Source organism: Arachis ipaensis, chromosome B6 (assembly GCF_059453495.1).
Source record: "Arachis ipaensis isolate K30076 ecotype BB chromosome B6, ASM5945349v1, whole genome shotgun sequence".
Lineage (NCBI taxonomy): Eukaryota > Viridiplantae > Streptophyta > Magnoliopsida > Fabales > Fabaceae > Arachis > Arachis ipaensis.
The window spans coordinates 65682926-65700642 of NC_142441.1; the positions used below are offsets into that span (position 1 = coordinate 65682926).

The 17717-nt window shown below is 47.2% G+C and overlaps 36 non-coding genes and 21 pseudogenes across 36 annotated transcripts; all 57 read left to right on the top strand.

The window, feature by feature from the left end:
* Nucleotides 1-369: 369 nt before the first annotated feature.
* Nucleotides 370-488, top strand: LOC148557030 (5S ribosomal RNA). The gene has a single exon (XR_015890958.1). It is a non-coding gene; the product is annotated as a 5S ribosomal RNA (ribosomal RNA).
* Nucleotides 489-675: 187 nt separating this feature from the next.
* On the top strand, nt 676-794 carry LOC148557031 (5S ribosomal RNA). The gene has a single exon (XR_015891101.1). It is a non-coding gene; the product is annotated as a 5S ribosomal RNA (ribosomal RNA).
* Nucleotides 795-1232: 438 nt separating this feature from the next.
* Nucleotides 1233-1350, top strand: LOC148557032 (5S ribosomal RNA; annotated as a pseudogene).
* Nucleotides 1351-1536: 186 nt separating this feature from the next.
* Nucleotides 1537-1655, top strand: LOC148557033 (5S ribosomal RNA). Its single transcript, XR_015890291.1, has one exon. It is a non-coding gene; the product is annotated as a 5S ribosomal RNA (ribosomal RNA).
* A 182-nt stretch (nt 1656-1837) lies between these two features.
* On the top strand, nt 1838-1955 carry LOC148557034 (5S ribosomal RNA; annotated as a pseudogene).
* Nucleotides 1956-2140: 185 nt separating this feature from the next.
* On the top strand, nt 2141-2259 carry LOC148557035 (5S ribosomal RNA). The gene has a single exon (XR_015891659.1). It is a non-coding gene; the product is annotated as a 5S ribosomal RNA (ribosomal RNA).
* Nucleotides 2260-2439: 180 nt separating this feature from the next.
* Nucleotides 2440-2558, top strand: LOC148557036 (5S ribosomal RNA). Its single transcript, XR_015889928.1, has one exon. It is a non-coding gene; the product is annotated as a 5S ribosomal RNA (ribosomal RNA).
* Nucleotides 2559-2739: 181 nt separating this feature from the next.
* LOC148557037 (5S ribosomal RNA) lies at nt 2740-2858 on the top strand (annotated as a pseudogene).
* Nucleotides 2859-3043: 185 nt separating this feature from the next.
* LOC148557038 (5S ribosomal RNA) lies at nt 3044-3162 on the top strand. The gene has a single exon (XR_015891569.1). It is a non-coding gene; the product is annotated as a 5S ribosomal RNA (ribosomal RNA).
* Nucleotides 3163-3349: 187 nt separating this feature from the next.
* Nucleotides 3350-3468, top strand: LOC148557039 (5S ribosomal RNA). Its single transcript, XR_015891622.1, has one exon. It is a non-coding gene; the product is annotated as a 5S ribosomal RNA (ribosomal RNA).
* Nucleotides 3469-3649: 181 nt separating this feature from the next.
* LOC148557040 (5S ribosomal RNA) lies at nt 3650-3768 on the top strand. Its single transcript, XR_015889773.1, has one exon. It is a non-coding gene; the product is annotated as a 5S ribosomal RNA (ribosomal RNA).
* A 186-nt stretch (nt 3769-3954) lies between these two features.
* LOC148557041 (5S ribosomal RNA) lies at nt 3955-4073 on the top strand (annotated as a pseudogene).
* Nucleotides 4074-4260: 187 nt separating this feature from the next.
* Nucleotides 4261-4379, top strand: LOC148557042 (5S ribosomal RNA). Its single transcript, XR_015890829.1, has one exon. It is a non-coding gene; the product is annotated as a 5S ribosomal RNA (ribosomal RNA).
* Nucleotides 4380-4564: 185 nt separating this feature from the next.
* Nucleotides 4565-4683, top strand: LOC148557043 (5S ribosomal RNA; annotated as a pseudogene).
* Nucleotides 4684-4858: 175 nt separating this feature from the next.
* LOC148557044 (5S ribosomal RNA) lies at nt 4859-4977 on the top strand (annotated as a pseudogene).
* A 185-nt stretch (nt 4978-5162) lies between these two features.
* LOC148557045 (5S ribosomal RNA) lies at nt 5163-5281 on the top strand (annotated as a pseudogene).
* A 187-nt stretch (nt 5282-5468) lies between these two features.
* On the top strand, nt 5469-5587 carry LOC148557046 (5S ribosomal RNA). The gene has a single exon (XR_015891510.1). It is a non-coding gene; the product is annotated as a 5S ribosomal RNA (ribosomal RNA).
* A 182-nt stretch (nt 5588-5769) lies between these two features.
* Nucleotides 5770-5888, top strand: LOC148557047 (5S ribosomal RNA). The gene has a single exon (XR_015891115.1). It is a non-coding gene; the product is annotated as a 5S ribosomal RNA (ribosomal RNA).
* A 185-nt stretch (nt 5889-6073) lies between these two features.
* On the top strand, nt 6074-6192 carry LOC148557048 (5S ribosomal RNA). The gene has a single exon (XR_015891116.1). It is a non-coding gene; the product is annotated as a 5S ribosomal RNA (ribosomal RNA).
* Nucleotides 6193-6377: 185 nt separating this feature from the next.
* LOC148557049 (5S ribosomal RNA) lies at nt 6378-6496 on the top strand. Its single transcript, XR_015891693.1, has one exon. It is a non-coding gene; the product is annotated as a 5S ribosomal RNA (ribosomal RNA).
* Nucleotides 6497-6678: 182 nt separating this feature from the next.
* LOC148557050 (5S ribosomal RNA) lies at nt 6679-6797 on the top strand. The gene has a single exon (XR_015891283.1). It is a non-coding gene; the product is annotated as a 5S ribosomal RNA (ribosomal RNA).
* A 183-nt stretch (nt 6798-6980) lies between these two features.
* Nucleotides 6981-7099, top strand: LOC148557051 (5S ribosomal RNA). Its single transcript, XR_015891284.1, has one exon. It is a non-coding gene; the product is annotated as a 5S ribosomal RNA (ribosomal RNA).
* Nucleotides 7100-7286: 187 nt separating this feature from the next.
* Nucleotides 7287-7405, top strand: LOC148557052 (5S ribosomal RNA). Its single transcript, XR_015891749.1, has one exon. It is a non-coding gene; the product is annotated as a 5S ribosomal RNA (ribosomal RNA).
* A 177-nt stretch (nt 7406-7582) lies between these two features.
* Nucleotides 7583-7701, top strand: LOC148557053 (5S ribosomal RNA; annotated as a pseudogene).
* Nucleotides 7702-7880: 179 nt separating this feature from the next.
* Nucleotides 7881-7999, top strand: LOC148557054 (5S ribosomal RNA; annotated as a pseudogene).
* Nucleotides 8000-8185: 186 nt separating this feature from the next.
* LOC148557055 (5S ribosomal RNA) lies at nt 8186-8304 on the top strand. Its single transcript, XR_015890762.1, has one exon. It is a non-coding gene; the product is annotated as a 5S ribosomal RNA (ribosomal RNA).
* A 187-nt stretch (nt 8305-8491) lies between these two features.
* Nucleotides 8492-8610, top strand: LOC148557056 (5S ribosomal RNA; annotated as a pseudogene).
* A 176-nt stretch (nt 8611-8786) lies between these two features.
* LOC148557057 (5S ribosomal RNA) lies at nt 8787-8905 on the top strand. The gene has a single exon (XR_015889957.1). It is a non-coding gene; the product is annotated as a 5S ribosomal RNA (ribosomal RNA).
* Nucleotides 8906-9086: 181 nt separating this feature from the next.
* Nucleotides 9087-9205, top strand: LOC148557058 (5S ribosomal RNA). Its single transcript, XR_015890831.1, has one exon. It is a non-coding gene; the product is annotated as a 5S ribosomal RNA (ribosomal RNA).
* Nucleotides 9206-9390: 185 nt separating this feature from the next.
* Nucleotides 9391-9509, top strand: LOC148557059 (5S ribosomal RNA; annotated as a pseudogene).
* A 175-nt stretch (nt 9510-9684) lies between these two features.
* LOC148557060 (5S ribosomal RNA) lies at nt 9685-9803 on the top strand (annotated as a pseudogene).
* Nucleotides 9804-9988: 185 nt separating this feature from the next.
* On the top strand, nt 9989-10107 carry LOC148557061 (5S ribosomal RNA; annotated as a pseudogene).
* Nucleotides 10108-10294: 187 nt separating this feature from the next.
* Nucleotides 10295-10413, top strand: LOC148557062 (5S ribosomal RNA). Its single transcript, XR_015891511.1, has one exon. It is a non-coding gene; the product is annotated as a 5S ribosomal RNA (ribosomal RNA).
* Nucleotides 10414-10594: 181 nt separating this feature from the next.
* LOC148557063 (5S ribosomal RNA) lies at nt 10595-10713 on the top strand. Its single transcript, XR_015891117.1, has one exon. It is a non-coding gene; the product is annotated as a 5S ribosomal RNA (ribosomal RNA).
* A 184-nt stretch (nt 10714-10897) lies between these two features.
* On the top strand, nt 10898-11015 carry LOC148557064 (5S ribosomal RNA). Its single transcript, XR_015891754.1, has one exon. It is a non-coding gene; the product is annotated as a 5S ribosomal RNA (ribosomal RNA).
* A 185-nt stretch (nt 11016-11200) lies between these two features.
* On the top strand, nt 11201-11319 carry LOC148557065 (5S ribosomal RNA). The gene has a single exon (XR_015891694.1). It is a non-coding gene; the product is annotated as a 5S ribosomal RNA (ribosomal RNA).
* Nucleotides 11320-11501: 182 nt separating this feature from the next.
* On the top strand, nt 11502-11620 carry LOC148557066 (5S ribosomal RNA). The gene has a single exon (XR_015891285.1). It is a non-coding gene; the product is annotated as a 5S ribosomal RNA (ribosomal RNA).
* A 187-nt stretch (nt 11621-11807) lies between these two features.
* On the top strand, nt 11808-11926 carry LOC148557067 (5S ribosomal RNA). The gene has a single exon (XR_015891750.1). It is a non-coding gene; the product is annotated as a 5S ribosomal RNA (ribosomal RNA).
* A 177-nt stretch (nt 11927-12103) lies between these two features.
* Nucleotides 12104-12222, top strand: LOC148557068 (5S ribosomal RNA; annotated as a pseudogene).
* Nucleotides 12223-12401: 179 nt separating this feature from the next.
* LOC148557069 (5S ribosomal RNA) lies at nt 12402-12520 on the top strand (annotated as a pseudogene).
* A 185-nt stretch (nt 12521-12705) lies between these two features.
* LOC148557070 (5S ribosomal RNA) lies at nt 12706-12824 on the top strand. Its single transcript, XR_015890809.1, has one exon. It is a non-coding gene; the product is annotated as a 5S ribosomal RNA (ribosomal RNA).
* A 187-nt stretch (nt 12825-13011) lies between these two features.
* On the top strand, nt 13012-13130 carry LOC148557071 (5S ribosomal RNA; annotated as a pseudogene).
* Nucleotides 13131-13306: 176 nt separating this feature from the next.
* LOC148557072 (5S ribosomal RNA) lies at nt 13307-13425 on the top strand. The gene has a single exon (XR_015891054.1). It is a non-coding gene; the product is annotated as a 5S ribosomal RNA (ribosomal RNA).
* A 181-nt stretch (nt 13426-13606) lies between these two features.
* Nucleotides 13607-13725, top strand: LOC148557073 (5S ribosomal RNA; annotated as a pseudogene).
* A 175-nt stretch (nt 13726-13900) lies between these two features.
* LOC148557074 (5S ribosomal RNA) lies at nt 13901-14019 on the top strand (annotated as a pseudogene).
* A 184-nt stretch (nt 14020-14203) lies between these two features.
* Nucleotides 14204-14322, top strand: LOC148557075 (5S ribosomal RNA; annotated as a pseudogene).
* A 187-nt stretch (nt 14323-14509) lies between these two features.
* Nucleotides 14510-14628, top strand: LOC148557076 (5S ribosomal RNA). The gene has a single exon (XR_015891512.1). It is a non-coding gene; the product is annotated as a 5S ribosomal RNA (ribosomal RNA).
* Nucleotides 14629-14810: 182 nt separating this feature from the next.
* LOC148557077 (5S ribosomal RNA) lies at nt 14811-14929 on the top strand. Its single transcript, XR_015891118.1, has one exon. It is a non-coding gene; the product is annotated as a 5S ribosomal RNA (ribosomal RNA).
* A 185-nt stretch (nt 14930-15114) lies between these two features.
* Nucleotides 15115-15233, top strand: LOC148557078 (5S ribosomal RNA). Its single transcript, XR_015891119.1, has one exon. It is a non-coding gene; the product is annotated as a 5S ribosomal RNA (ribosomal RNA).
* A 185-nt stretch (nt 15234-15418) lies between these two features.
* On the top strand, nt 15419-15537 carry LOC148557079 (5S ribosomal RNA; annotated as a pseudogene).
* A 187-nt stretch (nt 15538-15724) lies between these two features.
* On the top strand, nt 15725-15843 carry LOC148557080 (5S ribosomal RNA). Its single transcript, XR_015891623.1, has one exon. It is a non-coding gene; the product is annotated as a 5S ribosomal RNA (ribosomal RNA).
* A 181-nt stretch (nt 15844-16024) lies between these two features.
* On the top strand, nt 16025-16143 carry LOC148557081 (5S ribosomal RNA). Its single transcript, XR_015890088.1, has one exon. It is a non-coding gene; the product is annotated as a 5S ribosomal RNA (ribosomal RNA).
* Nucleotides 16144-16329: 186 nt separating this feature from the next.
* Nucleotides 16330-16448, top strand: LOC148557082 (5S ribosomal RNA; annotated as a pseudogene).
* Nucleotides 16449-16630: 182 nt separating this feature from the next.
* On the top strand, nt 16631-16749 carry LOC148557083 (5S ribosomal RNA). The gene has a single exon (XR_015890546.1). It is a non-coding gene; the product is annotated as a 5S ribosomal RNA (ribosomal RNA).
* A 187-nt stretch (nt 16750-16936) lies between these two features.
* LOC148557084 (5S ribosomal RNA) lies at nt 16937-17055 on the top strand. Its single transcript, XR_015891563.1, has one exon. It is a non-coding gene; the product is annotated as a 5S ribosomal RNA (ribosomal RNA).
* Nucleotides 17056-17234: 179 nt separating this feature from the next.
* LOC148557085 (5S ribosomal RNA) lies at nt 17235-17353 on the top strand. Its single transcript, XR_015891695.1, has one exon. It is a non-coding gene; the product is annotated as a 5S ribosomal RNA (ribosomal RNA).
* Nucleotides 17354-17535: 182 nt separating this feature from the next.
* On the top strand, nt 17536-17654 carry LOC148557086 (5S ribosomal RNA). The gene has a single exon (XR_015891287.1). It is a non-coding gene; the product is annotated as a 5S ribosomal RNA (ribosomal RNA).
* The last annotated feature ends 63 nt before the right edge of the window (nt 17655-17717 follow it).

A 17717-nucleotide genomic window follows, 5' to 3' on the forward strand; every position in this document is an offset into this window, starting at 1 on the left:
TCTTGAATAGTTTAGCTAAAGCGAGCCTCAATGACCTGATTTTAGGCAAGCTCGCACGGGCCCTGCAGGGATTCGCAGCTCGACTTACCCTACGTCGCGAGATATGCTTATGATAATTGTCTGCGCGTATAGCGAGAGTAGTACTAGGATGGGTGACCTCCTGGGAAGTCTTCGTGTTGCACCTCTTATTTTTTTTTACGTCGTGCTTACCCTTGTTCTTTAAACGACGCTATCTTGAATAGTTTTGCTAAAGCGAGTCTCAATGACCTGATTTTTGGCAAGCTTGCACGGGCCCCACAGGGATTCGCAGCTCGACTTTACCCTACGTCGCGAGACATGCTTATGATAGTTGTGTGCGCGTATTTTAATAGGTGCGATCATACCCGCACTAATGCACCGGATCCCATCAGAACTCCGCAGTTAAAAGTGCTTGGGCGAGAGTAGTACTAGGATGGGTGACCTCCTGGGAAGTCGTTGTGTTGCACCTCTTTTTTTTTTTTTTTTACGTCGTGCTTACCTTTGTTCCTTAAACGACGCTATCTTGAATAGTTTAGCTAAAGCGAGTCTCAATGACCTGATTTTAGGCAAGCTCGCACGGGCCCCGCACGGATTCGCAGCTCGACTTACCCTACGTCGCGAGACATGCTTATGATAATTATGTGCGCGTATTTTAATAGGTGCGATCATACCAGCACTAATGCACCGGATCCCATCAGAACTCGGCAGTTAAGCATGCTTGGGCGAGAGTAGTACTAGGATGGGTGACCGCCTGGGAAGTCCTCGTGTTGCACCTCTTTTTTTTTTTTTACGTCGTGCTTACCCTCGTTCTTTAAACGATGCTATCTTGAATAGTTTAACTAAAGCGATTCTCAATGACCAGATTTTAGGCAAGCTCGCACGGGCCCCGCAGGAATTTGCAGCACGACTTACCTTACGTCGCGAGACATGCATATGATAATTATGTGCGCGTATTTTAATAGGTGCGATCATACCAGCACTAATGCACCGGATCCCATCAGACCTCCTGGGAAGTCCTCGTGTTGCACCTCTTTTTTTTTTTTACGTCGTGCTTACCCTCGTTCTTTAAATGACGCTATCTTGAATAGTTTAGCTAAAGCGAGCGTCAATGACCTGATTTTAGGCATGCTCGCACAGGCCCCGTTGGGATTTGCAGCTCGACTTACCCTACGTCGCGAGACATGCTTATGATAATTATGTGCGGGTATTTTAATAGGTGCGATCATACCTGCACTAATGCACCGGATCCCATAGAACTCTGCAGTTAAGCGTGCTTAGGCGAGAGTAGTACTAGGATGGGTGACTTCCTGGGAAGTCCTCGTGTTGCACTTCTTTTTTTTTTATTTTAGGTCATGCTTACCCTCGTTCTTTAAACGACGCTATCTTGAATAGTTTAGCTAGGGCGGGCCTCAATGACCTGATTTTAGGCAAGCTCGGACGGGCCCCGCAGGGATTCGCAGCTCGACTTACCCTACGTCGCGAGACATGCTTATGATAATTGAGTGGGCGTATTTTAATAGGTGCGATCATACCAGCACTAATGCACCGGATCCCATCAGAACTCCGTAGTTAAGCGTGCTTCGGCGAGAGTAGTACTAGGATGGGTGACCTCCTGGGAAGTTCTCGTGTTGCACCTCTTTTTTTTTTTACGTCGTGCTTACCCTCGTTCTTTAAACGACGCTATCTTGAATAGTTTAACTAAAGCGAGCCTCAATGACCTGATTTTAGGCAAGCTCGCACGGGCCCTGCAGGGATTCGCAGCTCGACTTACCCTACGTCGCGAGACATACTTATGATAATTATGTGCGCATATTTTAATAGGTGCGATCATACCAGCACTAATGCACCGGATCCCATAGAACTCTGCAGTTAAGCGTGCTAAGGCGAGAGTAGTACTAGGATGGGTGACTTCCTGGGAAGTCCTCGTGTTGCACCTCTTTTTTTTTATTTTATGTCGTGCTTACCCTCGTTCTTTAAACGACGCTATCTTGAATAGTTTAGCTAAGGCGGGCCTCAATGACATGATTTTAGGCAAGCTCGGACGGGCCCCGCAAGGATTCGCAGCTCGACTTACCCTAAGTCGCGAGACATGCTTATGATAATTGAGTCGGCGTATTTTAATAGGTGCGATCATTCCAGCACTAATGCACCGGATCCCATCAGAACTCCGCAGTAAAGCGTGCTTGGGCGAGAGTAGTACTAGGATGTGTGACCTCCTGGGAAGTACTCGTGTTGCACCTCTTTTTTTTTTTTTTTACGTCGTGCTTACCCTCGTTCTTTAAATATCTTGAATAGTTTAGCTAAAGCGAGCCTCAATGACCTGATTTTAGGCAAGCTCGCACGGGCCCTGCAGGGATTCGCAGCTCGACTTATCCTACGTCGCGAGATATGCTTATGATAATTATGTGCGCATATTTTAATAGGTGTGATCATACCAGCACTAAAGAACCGGATCCCATCAGAACTCCGCAGTTAAGCGTGCTTGGGCGAGAGTAGTACTAGGATGGGTGACCTCCTGGGAAGTCCTCGTGTTGCACCTCTTTTTTTTTTACGTCGTGCTTACCCTCGTTCTTTAAACGACGCTATCTTGAATAGTTTAACTAAAGCGAGCCTCAATGACCTGATTTTAGGCAAGCTCGCACGGGCCCTGCAGGGATTCGCAGCTCGACTTAGCCTACGTCGCGAGACATACTTATGATAATTATGTGCGCATATTTTAATAGGTGCGATCATACCAGCACTAATGCATCGGATCCCATCAAAACTCCGCAGTTAAGCTTGCTTGGGCGAGAGTAGTACTAGGATGGGTGACCTCCTGGGAAGTCCTCGTGTTGCACCTCTTTTTTTTTATTTTACGTCGTGCTTACCCTCGTTCTTTAAACGATGCTATCTTAAATAGTTTAGCTAAAGCGAGCCTCAATGTGCTGATTTTAGGCAAGCTCGCACGGGCCCCGCAGGGATTCGCAGCTCGACTTACCCTACGTCGCGAGACATACTTATGATAATTATGTGCGCATATTTTAATAGGTGCGATCATACCAGCACTAATGCACCGGATCCCATCAGAACTCCGCAGTTAAGCTTGCTTGGGCGAGAGGAGTACTAGGATGGGTGACCTCCTGGGAAGTCCCCATGTTGCACCTCTTTTTTTTTTTATTTTACGTCGTGCTTACCCTCGTTCTTTAAACGACGCTATCTTGAATAGTTTAGCTAAGGCGAGCCTCAATGACCTGATTTTAGGCAAGCGCGCACGGGCCTCGCAGGGATTCGCAGCTCGACTTACCCTACATCGCGAGACATGCTTATGATAATTGAGTGGGCGTATTTTAATAGGTGCGATCATTCCAGCACTAATGCACCGGATCACATCAGAACTCCGCAGTTAAGCGTGCTTGGGCGAGAGTAGTACTAGGATGTGTGACCTCCTGGGAAGTCCTCGTGTTGCACCTCTTTTTTTTTTACGTTGTGCTTACCCTCGTTCTTTAAACGACGCTATCTTGAATAGTTTAGCTAAAGCGAGTCTCAATGACCTGATTTTAGGCATGCTCGCACAGGCCCCGTAGGGATTCGCAGCACGACTTACCATACGTCGCGAGACATGTTTATGATAATTATGTACGTGTATTTTAATAGGTGCGATCATACCAGCACTAATGCACCGGATCCCATCAGAACTCCGCAGTTAAGCGTGCTTGGGCGAGAGTAGTACTAGGATGGGTGACCTCCTGGGAAGTCCTCGTGTTGCACCTCTTTTTTTTTTATTTTACGTCGTGCTTACCCTCGTTCTTTAAACGACGCTATCTTGAATAGTTTAGCTAAGGCGAGACTCAATGACCTGATTTTAGGCAAGCTCGCACGGGCCCCGCAGGGATTCGCAGCTCGACTTACCCTACATCGCGAGACATGCTTATGATAATTGAGTCGGCGTATTTTAATAGGTGCGATCATTCCAGCACTAATGCATCGGATCCCATCATAACTCCGCAGTTAAGCTTGCTTGGGCGAGAGTAGCACTAGGATGGGTGACCTCCTGGGAAGTCCTCGTGTTGCACCTCTTTTTTTTTTTATTTTACATCGTGCTTACCCTCGTTCTTTAAACGACGCTATCTTGAATAGTTTAGCTAAAGCGAGTCTCAATGACCTGATTTTAGGCATACTCGCACAGGCCCCGTAGGGATTCGCAGCTCGACTTACCCTACGTCGCGAGACATGCGTATGATAATTATGTGCGCGTATTTTAATAGGTGCGATCATACCAGCACTAATGCACCGGATCCCATCAGAACTTCGCAGTTAAGCTTGCTTGGGCGAGAGTAGTACTAGGATGGGTGACCTCCTGGGAAGTCCTCGTGTTGCACCTCTTTATTTTTATTTTACGTCGTGCTTACCCTCGTTCTTTAAACGACGCTATCTTGAATAGTTTAGCTAAGGCGAGCCTCAATGACCTGATTTTAGGCAAGCTCGCACGGGCCCCGCAGGGATTCGCAGCTCAACTTACCCTACGTCGCGAGACATGCTTATGATAATGGAGTGGGCGTATTTTAATAGGTGCGATCATTCCAGCACTAATGCACCAGATCCCATCAGAACTCCGCAGTTAAGCGTGCTTGGGCGAAAGTAGTACTAGGATGTGTGACCTCCTGGGAAGTACTCGTGTTGCACCTCTTTTTTTTTTACGTCGTGCTTACCTTCGTTCTTTAAATATCCTTAATAGTTTAGCTAAAGCGAGCCTCAATGACCTGATTTTAGGCAAGCTCGCACAGGCCCTGCAGGGATTTGCAGCTCGACTTACCCTACGTCGCGAGACATGCTTATGATAATTATGTGCGCATATTTTAATAGGTGCGATCATACCAGCACTAATGCACCGGATCCCATCAAAACTCTGCAGTTAAGCGTGCTTGGGTGAGAGTAGTACTAGGATGGGTGACCTCCTAGGAAGTCCTCGTGTTGCACCTCTTTTTTTTTTTTTTACGTCGTGCTTACCCTCGTTCTTTAAACGACGCTATCTTGAATGGTTTAGCTAAAGCGAGCCTCAATGTCCTGATTTTAGGCAAGCTCGCACGGGCCCCGCAGGGATTCGCAGCTCGACTTACCCTTCGTCGCGAGACATGCTTATGATAATTGTGTGCGCGTATTTTAAACAGTGCGATCATACCAGCACTAATGCAACGGATCCCATCAGAACTCCGCAGTTAAGCGTGCTTGGGCCAGAGTAGTACTAAGATGGGTGACCTCCTGGGAAGTCCTCGTGTTGCACCTCCTTTTTTTTTTATTTTACGTCGTACTTAACCTCGTTCTTTAAACGACGCTATCTTGAATAGTTTAGCTAAGGCGAGCCTCAATGACCTGATTTTAGGCAAGCTCGCACGGGCCCCACAGGGTTTCGCAGCTCGACTTACCCTACGTCGCGAGACATGCTTATGATAATTATGTGCGCATATTTTAATAAGTGCGATCATACCAGCACTAATGCACCGGATCCCATCAGAACTCCGCAGTTAAGCATGCTTGGGCGAAAGTAGTACTAGGATGGGTGACCTCCTGGGAAGTCCTCGTGTTGCACCTCTTTTTTTTTTTACGTTGTGCTTACCCTCGTTCTTTAAACGACGCTATCTTGAATAGTTTAGCTAAAGCGAGTCTCAATGACCTGATTTTAGGCATACTCGCACAGGCCCCGTAGGGATTCGTAGCTCGACTTACCCTACGTCGCGAGACATGCGTATGATAATTATGTGCGCGTATTTTAATAGGTGCGATCATACCAGCACTAATGCACCGGATCCCATCAGAACTCCGCAGTTAAGCTTGCTTGAGCGAGAGTAGTACTAGGATGGGTGACCTCCTGGGAAGTCCTCGTGTTGCACCTCTTTATTTTTATTTTACGTCGTGCTTACCCTCGTTCTTTAAACGACGCTATCTTGAATAGTTTAGCTAAGGCGAGCCTCAATGACCTGATTTTAGGCAAGCTCGCACGGGCCCCGCAGGGATTCGTAGCTCGACTTACCCTACGTCGCGAGACATGCTTATGATAATTGAGTGGGCGTATTTTAATAGGTGCGATCATACCAGCACTAATGCACCGGATCCCATCAGAACTCCGCAGTTAAGCTTGCTTGAGCGAGAGTAGTACTAGGATGGGTGACCTCCTGGGAAGTCCTCGTGTTGCACCTCTTTATTTTTATTTTACGTCGTGCTTACCCTCGTTCTTTAAACGACGCTATCTTGAATAGTTTAGCTAAAGCGAGCCTCAATGACCTGATTTTAGGCAAGCTCGCACGGGCCCCGCAGGGATTCGCAGCTCGACTTACCCTACATCGCGAGACATGCTTATGATAATTGAGTGGGCGTATTTTAATAGGTGCGATCATTCCAGCACTAATGCATCGGATCCCATCAGAACTCCGCAGTTAAGCGTGCTTGGGCGAGAGTAGTACTAGGATGTGTGACCTCCTGGGAAGTCCTCGTGTTGCACCTCTTTTTTTTTTTACGTTGTGCTTACCCTCCTTCTTTAAACGACGCTATCTTGAATATTTTAACTACAGCGAGCCTCAATGACCTGATTTTAGGCAAGCTCGCACGGGCCCTGCAGGGATTCGCAGCTCGACTTACCCTACGTCGCGAGACATGCTTATGATAATTATGTGCGCATATTTTAATAGGTGCGATCATACCAGCACTAATGCACCGGATCCCATCAGAACTCCGCAGTTAAGCTTGCTTGGGCGAGAGTAGCACTAGGATGGGTGACCTCCTGGGAAGTCCTCGTGTTGCACCTCTTTTTTTTTTTTACGTTGTGCTTACCCTCCTTCTTTAAACGATGCTATCTTGAATATTTTAACTACAGCGAGCCTCAATGACCTGATTTTAGGCAAGCTCGCACGGGCCCTGCAGGGATTCGCAGCTCGACTTACCCTACGTCGCGAGACATGCTTATGATAATTATGTGCGCATATTTTAATAGGTGCGATCATACCAGCACTAATGCACCGGATCCCATCAGAACTCCGCAGTTAAGCTTGCTTGGGCGAGAGTAGCACTAGGATGGGTGACCTCCTGGGAAGTCCTCGTGTTGCACCTCTTTTTTTTTTTATTTTACATCGTGCTTACCCTCGTTCTTTAAACGACGCTATCTTGAATATTTTAGCTAAAGCGAGCCTCAATGTCCTGATTTTAGGCAAGCTCGCACGGGCCCCGCAGGGATTCGCAGCTCGACTTACCCTACGTCGCGAGACATGCTTATGATAATTGAGTGGGCGTATTTTAATAGGTGCGATCATTCCAGCACTAATGCACTGGATCCCATCAGAACTCCGCAGTTAAGCGTGCTTGGGCGAGAGTAGTACTAGGATGTGTGACCTCCTGGGAAGTACTCGTGTTGCACCTCTTTTTTTTTTTTTACGTCGTGCTTACCTTCGTTCTTTAAATATCTTGAATAGTTTAGCTAAGGTGAGCCTCAATGACCTGATTTTAGGCAAGCTCGCACGGGCCCCGCAGGATTCGCAGCTCAACTTACCCTACGTCGCGAGACATGCTTATGATAATTGAGTGGGCGTATTTTAATAGGTGCGATCATTCCAGCACTAATGCACCGGATCCTATCAGAACTCCGCAGTTAAGCGTGCTTAGGCGAGAGTAGTACTAGGATGTGTGACCTCCTGGGAAGTACTCGTGTTGCACCTCTTTTTTTTTTTTTTACGCCGTGCTTACCTTCGTTCTTTAAATATCTTGAATAGTTTAGCTAAAGCGAGCCTCAATGACCTGATTTTAGGCAAGCTCGCACGAGCCTTGCAGGGATTCGCAGCTCGACTTATCCTACGTCGCGAGACATGCTTATGATAATTATGTGCGCATATTTTAATAGGTGCGATCATACCAGCACTAATGCACCGGATCCAATCAGAACTCCGCCGTTTAGCGTGCTTGGGTGAGAGTAGTACTAGGATGGGTGACCTCCTGGGAAGTCCTCGTGTTGCACCTCTTTTTTTTTTTTTTTACGTCGTGCTTACCCTCGTTCTTTAAATGACGCTATCTTGAATAGTTTAGCTAAAGCGAGCCTTAATGTCCTGATTTTAGGCAAGCTCACACGGGCCCCGCAGGGATTCGCAGCTCGACTTACCCTACGTCGCGAGACATGCTTATGATAATTGTGTGCGCGTATTTTAAAAAGTGCGATCATACCAGCACTAATGCAACGGATCCCATCAGAACTCCGCAGTTAAGCGTGCTTGGGCGAGAGTAGTACTAGGATGGGTGACCTCCTGGGAAGTCCTCGTGTTGCACCTCTTTTTTTTTTTATTTTACGTCGTATTTACCCTCGTTCTTTAAACGACGCTATCTTGAATAGTTTAGCTAAGGCGAGCCTCAATGACCTGATTTTAGGCAAGCTCGCACGGGCCCCGCAGGGATTCGTAGCTCGACTTACCCTACGTCGCGAGACATGCTTATGATAATTGAGTGGGCGTATTTTAATAGGTGCGATCATTCCAGCACTAATGCATCGGATCCCATCAGAACTCCGCAGTTAAGCGTGCTTGGGCGAGAGTAGTACTAGGATGTGTGACCTCCTGGGAAGTACTCGTGTTGCACCTATTTTTTTTCTTACGTCGTGCTTACCCTCGTTCTTTAAATATCTTGAATAGTTTAGCTAAAGCGAGCCTCAATGACCTGATTTTAGGCATGCTCGCACGAGCCCTGCAGGGATTCACAGCTCGACTTACCCTACGTCGCGAGACATGCTTATGATAATTATGTGTGCATATTTTAATAGGTGCGATCATACCAGCACTAATGCACCGGATCCCATCAGAACTCCGCAGTTAAGCGTGCTTGGGCGAAAGTAGTACTAGGATGGGTGACCTCCTGGGAAGTCCTCGTGTTGCACCTCTTTTTTTTTTACGTTGTGCTTACCCTCGTTCTTTAAACGACGCTATCTTGAATAGTTTAGCTAAAGCGAGTCTCAATGACCTGATTTTAGGCATACTCGCACAGGCCCCGTAGGGATTCGCAGCTCGACTTACCCTACGTCGCGAGACATGCGTATGATAATTATGTGCGCGTATTTTAATAGGTGCGATCATACCAGCACTAATGCACCGGATCCCATCAGAACTTCGCAGTTAAGCTTGCTTGGGCGAGAGTAGTACTAGGATGGGTGACCTCCTGGGAAGTCCTCGTGTTGCACCTCTTTATTTTTATTTTACGTCGTGCTTACCCTCGTTCTTTAAACGACGCTATCTTGAATAGTTTAGCTAAGGCGAGCCTCAATGACCTGATTTTAGGCAAGCTCGCACGGGCCCCGCAGGGATTCGCAGCTCAACTTACCCTACGTCGCGAGACATGCTTATGATAATGGAGTGGGCGTATTTTAATAGGTGCGATCATTCCAGCACTAATGCACCAGATCCCATCAGAACTCCGCAGTTAAGCGTGCTTGGGCGAAAGTAGTACTAGGATGTGTGACCTCCTGGGAAGTACTCGTGTTGCACCTCTTTTTTTTTTACGTCGTGCTTACCTTCGTTCTTTAAATATCCTTAATAGTTTAGCTAAAGCGAGCCTCAATGACCTGATTTTAGGCAAGCTCGCACAGGCCCTGCAGGGATTTGCAGCTCGACTTACCCTACGTCGCGAGACATGCTTATGATAATTATGTGCGCATATTTTAATAGGTGCGATCATACCAGCACTAATGCACCGGATCCCATCAAAACTCTGCAGTTAAGCGTGCTTGGGTGAGAGTAGTACTAGGATGGGTGACCTCCTAGGAAGTCCTCGTGTTGCACCTCTTTTTTTTTTTTTTACGTCGTGCTTACCCTCGTTCTTTAAACGACGCTATCTTGAATGGTTTAGCTAAAGCGAGCCTCAATGTCCTGATTTTAGGCAAGCTCGCACGGGCCCCGCAGGGATTCGCAGCTCGACTTACCCTTCGTCACGAGACATGCTTATGATAATTGTGTGCGCGTATTTTAAACAGTGCGATCATACCAGCACTAATGCAACGGATCCCATCAGAACTCCGCAGTTAAGCGTGCTTGGGCCAGAGTAGTACTAAGATGGGTGACCTCCTGGGAAGTCCTCGTGTTGCACCTCCTTTTTTTTTTATTTTACGTCGTACTTAACCTCGTTCTTTAAACGACGCTATCTTGAATAGTTTAGCTAAGGCGAGCCTCAATGACCTGATTTTAGGCAAGCTCGCACAGGCCCCACAGGGTTTCGCAGCTCGACTTACCCTACGTCGCGAGACATGCTTATGATAATTATGTGCGCATATTTTAATAAGTGCGATCATACCAGCACTAATGCACCGGATCCCATCAGAACTCCGCAGTTAAGCATGCTTGGGCGAAAGTAGTACTAGGATGGGTGACCTCCTGGGAAGTCCTCGTGTTGCACCTCTTTTTTTTTTACGTTGTGCTTACCCTCGTTCTTTAAACGACGCTATCTTGAATAGTTTAGCTAAAGCGAGTCTCAATGACCTGATTTTAGGCATACTCGCACAGGCCCCGTAGGGATTCGTAGCTCGACTTACCCTACGTCGCGAGACATGCGTATGATAATTATGTGCGCGTATTTTAATAGGTGCGATCATACCAGCACTAATGCACCGGATCCCATCAGAACTCCGCAGTTAAGCTTGCTTGAGCGAGAGTAGTACTAGGATGGGTGACCTCCTGGGAAGTCCTCGTGTTGCACCTCTTTATTTTTATTTTACGTCGTGCTTACCCTCGTTCTTTAAACGACGCTATCTTGAATAGTTTAGCTAAGGCGAGCCTCAATGACCTGATTTTAGGCAAGCTCGCACGGGCCCGCAGGGATTCGTAGCTCGACTTACCCTACGTCGCGAGACATGCTTATGATAATTGAGTGGGCGTATTTTAATAGGTGCGATCATACCAGCACTAATGCACCGGATCCCATCAGAACTCCGCAGTTAAGCTTGCTTGAGCGAGAGTAGTACTAGGATGGGTGACCTCCTGGAAGTCCTCGTGTTGCACCTCTTTATTTTTATTTTACGTCGTGCTTACCCTCGTTCTTTAAACGACGCTATCTTGAATAGTTTAGCTAAAGCGAGCCTCAATGACCTGATTTTAGGCAAGCTCGCACGGGCCCCGCAGGGATTCGCAGCTCGACTTACCCTACATCGCGAGACATGCTTATGATAATTGAGTGGGCGTATTTTAATAGGTGCGATCATTCCAGCACTAATGCATCGGATCCCATCAGAACTCCGCAGTTAAGCGTGCTTGGGCGAGAGTAGTACTAGGATGTGTGACCTCCTGGGAAGTCCTCGTGTTGCACCTCTTTTTTTTTTTACGTTGTGCTTACCCTCCTTCTTTAAACGACGCTATCTTGAATATTTTAACTACAGCGAGCCTCAATGACCTGATTTTAGGCAAGCTCGCACGGGCCCTGCAGGGATTCGCAGCTCGACTTACCCTACGTCGCGAGACATGCTTATGATAATTATGTGCGCATATTTTAATAGGTGCGATCATACCAGCACTAATGCACCGGATCCCATCAGAACTCCGCAGTTAAGCTTGCTTGGGCGAGAGTAGCACTAGGATGGGTGACCTCCTGGGAAGTCCTCGTGTTGCACCTCTTTTTTTTTTTATTTTACATCGTGCTTACCCTCGTTCTTTAAACGACGCTATCTTGAATAATTTAGCTAAAGCGAGCCTCAATGTTCTGATTTTAGGCAAGCTCGCACGGGCCCCGCAGGGATTCGCAGCTCGACTTACCCTACGTCGCGAGACATGCTTATGATAATTGAGTGGGCGTATTTTAATAGGTGCGATCATTCCAGCACTAATGCACTGGATCCCATCAGAACTCCGCAGTTAAGCGTGCTTGGGCGAGAGTAGTACTAGGATGTGTGACCTCCTGGGAAGTACTCGTGTTGCACCTCTTTTTTTTTTTTTACGTCGTGCTTACCTTCGTTCTTTAAATATCTTGAATAGTTTAGCTAAGGTGAGCCTCAATGACCTGATTTTAGGCAAGCTCGCACGGGCCCCGCAGGATTCGCAGCTCAACTTACCCTACGTCGCGAGACATGCTTATGATAATTGAGTGGGCGTATTTTAATAGGTGCGATCATTCCAGCACTAATGCACCGGATCCTATCAGAACTCCGCAGTTAAGCGTGCTTAGGCGAGAGTAGTACTAGGATGTGTGACCTCCTGGGAAGTACTCGTGTTGCACCTCTTTTTTTTTTTTTTACGCCGTGCTTACCTTCGTTCTTTAAATATCTTGAATAGTTTAGCTAAAGCGAGCCTCAATGACCTGATTTTAGGCAAGCTCGCACGAGCCTTGCAGGGATTCGCAGCTCGACTTATCCTACGTCGCGAGACATGCTTATGATAATTATGTGCGCATATTTTAATAGGTGCGATCATACCAGCACTAATGCACCGGATCCAATCAGAACTCCGCCGTTTAGCGTGCTTGGGTGAGAGTAGTACTAGGATGGGTGACCTCCTGGGAAGTCCTCGTGTTGCACCTCTTTTTTTTTTTTTTACGTCGTGCTTACCCTCGTTCTTTAAATGACGTTATCTTGAATAGTTTAGCTAAAGCGAGCCTTAATGTCCTGATTTTAGGCAAGCTCACACGGGCCCCGCAGGGATTCGCAGCTCGACTTACCCTACGTCGCGAGACATGCTTATGATAATTGTGTGCGCGTATTTTAAAAAGTGCGATCATACCAGCACTAATGCAACGGATCCCATCAGAACTCCGTAGTTAAGCGTGCTTGGGCGAGAGTAGTACTAGGATGGGTGACCTCCTGGGAAGTCCTCGTGTTGCACCTCTTTTTTTTTTTATTTTACGTCGTATTTACCCTCGTTCTTTAAACGACGCTATCTTGAATAGTTTAGCTAAGGCGAGCCTCAATGACCTGATTTTAGGCAAGCTCGCACGGGCCCCGCAGGGATTCGTAGCTCGACTTACCCTACGTCGCGAGACATGCTTATGATAATTGAGTGGGCGTATTTTAATAGGTGCGATCATTCCAGCACTAATGCATCGGATCCCATCAGAACTCCGCAGTTAAGCGTGCTTGGGCGAGAGTAGTACTAGGATGTGTGACCTCCTGGGAAGTACTCGTGTTGCACCTATTTTTTTTCTTACGTCGTGCTTACCCTCGTTCTTTAAATATCTTGAATAGTTTAGCTAAAGCGAGCCTCAATGACCTGATTTTAGGCATGCTCGCACGAGCCCTGCAGGGATTCACAGCTCGACTTACCCTACGTCGCGAGACATGCTTATGATAATTATGTGTGCATATTTTAATAGGTGCGATCATACCAGCCCTAATGCACCGGATCCCATCAGAACTCCGCAGTTAAGCGTGCTTGGGCGAAAGTAGTACTAGGATGGGTGACCTCCTGGGAAGTCCTCGTGTTGCACCTCTTTTTTTTTTACGTTGTGCTTACCCTCGTTCTTTAAACGACGCTATCTTGAATAGTTTAGCTAAAGCGAGTCTCAATGACCTGATTTTAGGCATACTCGCACAGGCCCCGTAGGGATTCGCAGCTCAACTTACCCTACGTCGCGAGACATGCTTATGATAATGGAGTGGGCGTATTTTAATAGGTGCGATCATTCCAGCACTAATGCACCAGATCCCATCAGAACTCCGCAGTTAAGCGTGCTTGGGCGAAAGTAGTACTAGGATGTGTGACCTCCTGGGAAGTACTCGTGTTGCACCTCTTTTTTTTTTACGTCGTGCTTACCTTCGTTCTTTAAATATCCTTAATAGTTTAGCTAAAGCGAGCCTCAATGACCTGATTTTAGGCAAGCTCGCACAGGCCCTGCAGGGATTTGCAGCTCGACTTACCCTACGTCGCGAGACATGCTTATGATAATTATGTGCGCATATTTTAATAGGTGCGATCATACCAGCACTAATGCACCGGATCCCATCAAAACTCTGCAGTTAAGCGTGCTTGGGTGAGAGTAGTACTAGGATGGGTGACCTCCTAGGAAGTCCTCGTGTTGCACCTCTTTTTTTTTTTTTACGTCGTGCTTACCCTCGTTCTTTAAACGACGCTATCTTGAATGGTTTAGCTAAAGCGAGCCTCAATGTCCTGATTTTAGGCAAGCTCGCACGGGCCCCGCAGGGATTCGCAGCTCGACTTACCCTTCGTCGCGAGACATGCTTATGATAATTGTGTGCGCGTATTTTAAACAGTGCGATCATACCAGCACTAATGCAACGGATCCCATCAGAACTCCGCAGTTAAGCGTGCTTGGGCCAGAGTAGTACTAAGATGGGTGACCTCCTGGGAAGTCCTCGTGTTGCACCTCCTTTTTTTTTTATTTTACGTCGTACTTAACCTCGTTCTTTAAACGACGCTATCTTGAATAGTTTAGCTAAGGCGAGCCTCAATGACCTGATTTTAGGCAAGCTCGCACGGGCCCCACAGGGTTTCGCAGCTCGACTTACCCTACGTCGCGAGACATGCTTATGATAATTATGTGCGCATATTTTAATAAGTGCGATCATACCAGCACTAATGCACCGGATCCCATCAGAACTCCGCAGTTAAGCATGCTTGGGCGAAAGTAGTACTAGGATGGGTGACCTCCTGGGAAGTCCTCGTGTTGCACCTCTTTTTTTTTTTACGTTGTGCTTACCCTCGTTCTTTAAACGACGCTATCTTGAATAGTTTAGCTAAAGCGAGTCTCAATGACCTGATTTTAGGCATACTCGCACAGGCCCCGTAGGGATTCGTAGCTCGACTTACCCTACGTCGCGAGACATGCGTATGATAATTATGTGCGCGTATTTTAATAGGTGCGATCATACCAGCACTAATGCACCGGATCCCATCAGAACTCCGCAGTTAAGCTTGCTTGAGCGAGAGTAGTACTAGGATGGGTGACCTCCTGGGAAGTCCTCGTGTTGCACCTCTTTATTTTTATTTTACGTCGTGCTTACCCTCGTTCTTTAAACGACGCTATCTTGAATAGTTTAGCTAAGGCGAGCCTCAATGACCTGATTTTAGGCAAGCTCGCACGGGCCCCGCAGGGATTCGTAGCTCGACTTACCCTACGTCGCGAGACATGCTTATGATAATTGAGTGGGCGTATTTTAATAGGTGCGATCATACCAGCACTAATGCACCGGATCCCATCAGAACTCCGCAGTTAAGCTTGCTTGAGCGAGAGTAGTACTAGGATGGGTGACCTCCTGGGAAGTCCTCGTGTTGCACCTCTTTATTTTTATTTTACGTCGTGCTTACCCTCGTTCTTTAAACGACGCTATCTTGAATAGTTTAGCTAAGGCGAGCCTCAATGACCTGATTTTAGGCAAGCTCGCACGGGCCCCGCAGGGATTCGCAGCTCAACTTACCCTACGTCGCGAGACATGCTTATGATAATTGAGTGGGCGTATTTTAAACAGTGCGATCATACCAGCACTAATGCAACGGATCCCATCAGAACTCCGCAGTTAAGCTTGCTTGGGCGAGAGGAGTACTAGGATGGGTGACCTCCTGGGAAGTCCCCATGTTGCACCTCTTTTTTTTTTTATTTTACGTCGTGCTTACCCTCGTTCTTTAAACGACGCTATCTTGAATAGTTTAGCTAAGGCGAGCCTCAATTACCTGATTTTAGGCAAGCGCGCACGGGCCTCGCAGGGATTCGCAGCTCGACTTACCCTACATCGCGAGACATGCTTATGATAATTGAGTGGGCGTATTTTAACAGGTGCGATCATTCCAGCACTAATGCACCGGATCACATCAGAACTCCGCAGTTAAGCGTGCTTGGGCGAGAGTAGTACTAGGATGTGTGACCTCCTGGGAAGTCCTCGTGTTGCACCTCTTTTTTTTTTACGTTGTGCTTACCCTCGTTCTTTAAACGACGCTATCTTGAATAGTTTAGCTAAAGCGAGTCTCAATGACCTGATTTTAGGCATGCTCGCACAGGCCCCGTAGGGATTCGCAGCACGACTTACCATACGTCGCGAGACATGCTTATGATAATTATGTACGTGTATTTTAATAGGTGCGATCATACCAGCACTAATGCACCGGATCCCATCAGAAATCCGCAGTTAAGCGTGCTTGGGCGAGAGTAGTACTAGGATGGGTGACCTCCTGGGAAGTCCTCGTGTTGCACCTCTTTTTTTTTTATTTTACGTCGTGCTTACCCTCGTTCTTTAAACGACGCTATCTTGAATAGTTTAGCTAAGGCGAGACTCAATGACCTGATTTTAGGCAAGCTCGCACGGGCCCCACAGGGATTCGCAGCTCGACTTACCCTACGTCGCGAGACATGCTTATGATAATTGAGTGGGCGTATTTTAATAGGTGCGATCATTCCAGCACTAATGCACTGGATCCCATCAGAACTCCGCAGTTAAGCGTGCTTGGGCGAGAGTAGTACTAGGATGTGTGACCTCCTGGGATGTACTCGTGTTGCACGTCTTTTTTTTTTGACGTTGTGCTTACCCTCGTTCTTTAAACGACGCTATCTTGAATAGTTTAGCTAAAGCGAGTCTCAATGACCTGATTTTAGGCATGCTCGCACAGGCCCCGTAGGGATTCGCAGCACGACTTACCATACGTCGCGAGACATGCTTATGATAATTATGTATGTGTATTTTAATAGCTGCGATCATACCAGCACTAATGCACCGGATCCCATCAGAACTCCGCAGTCAAGCGTGCTTGGGCGAGAGTAGTACTAGGATGGGTGACCTCCTGGGAAGTCCTCGTGTTGCACCTCTTTTTTTTTTTATTTAACGTCGTGCTTACCCTCGTTCTTTAAACGACGCTATCTTGAATAGTTTAGCTAAGGCGAGACTCAATGACCTGATTTTAGGCAAGCTCGGACGGGCCCTGCAGGGATTCGCAGCTCGACTTACCCTAAGTCGCGAGACATGCTTATGATAATTGAGTCGGCGTATTTTAATAGGTGCGATCATTCCAGCACTAATGCACCGGATCCCATCAGAACTCCGCAGTAAAGCGTGCTTGGGCGAGAGTAGTACTAGGATGTGTGACCTCCTGGGAAGTACTCGTGTCGCACCTCTTTTTTTTTTTTTTATGTCGTGCTTACCCTCGTTCTTTAAATATGTTGAATAGTTTAGCTAAAGCGAGCCTCAATGACCTGATTTTAGGCAAGCTCGCACGGGCCCCGCAGGGATTCGCAGCTCGACTTACCCTACATCGCGAGACATGCTTATGATAATTGAGTGGGCGTATTTTAATAGGTGCGATCATTCCAGCACTAATGCATCGGATCCCATCAGAACTCCGCAGTTAAGCGTGCTTGGGCGAGAGTAGTACTAGGATGTGTGACCTCCTGGGAAGTCCTCGTGTTGCACCTCTTTTTTTTTTTACGTTGTGCTTACCCTCCTTTTTTAAACGACGCTATCTTGAATATTTTAACTACAGCGAGCCTCAATGACCTGATTTTAGGCAAGCTCGCACGGGCCCTGCAGGGATTCGCAGCTCGACTTACCCTACGTCGCGAGACATGCTTATGATAATTATGTGCGCATATTTTAATAGGTGCGATCATACCAGCACTAATGCACCGGATCCCATCAGAACTCCGCAGTTAAGCTTGCTTGGGCGAGAGTAGCACTAGGATGGGTGACCTCCTGGGAAGTCCTCGTGTTGCACCTCTTTTTTTTTTTATTTTACATCGTGCTTACCCTCGTTCTTTAAACGACGCTATCTTGAATAGTT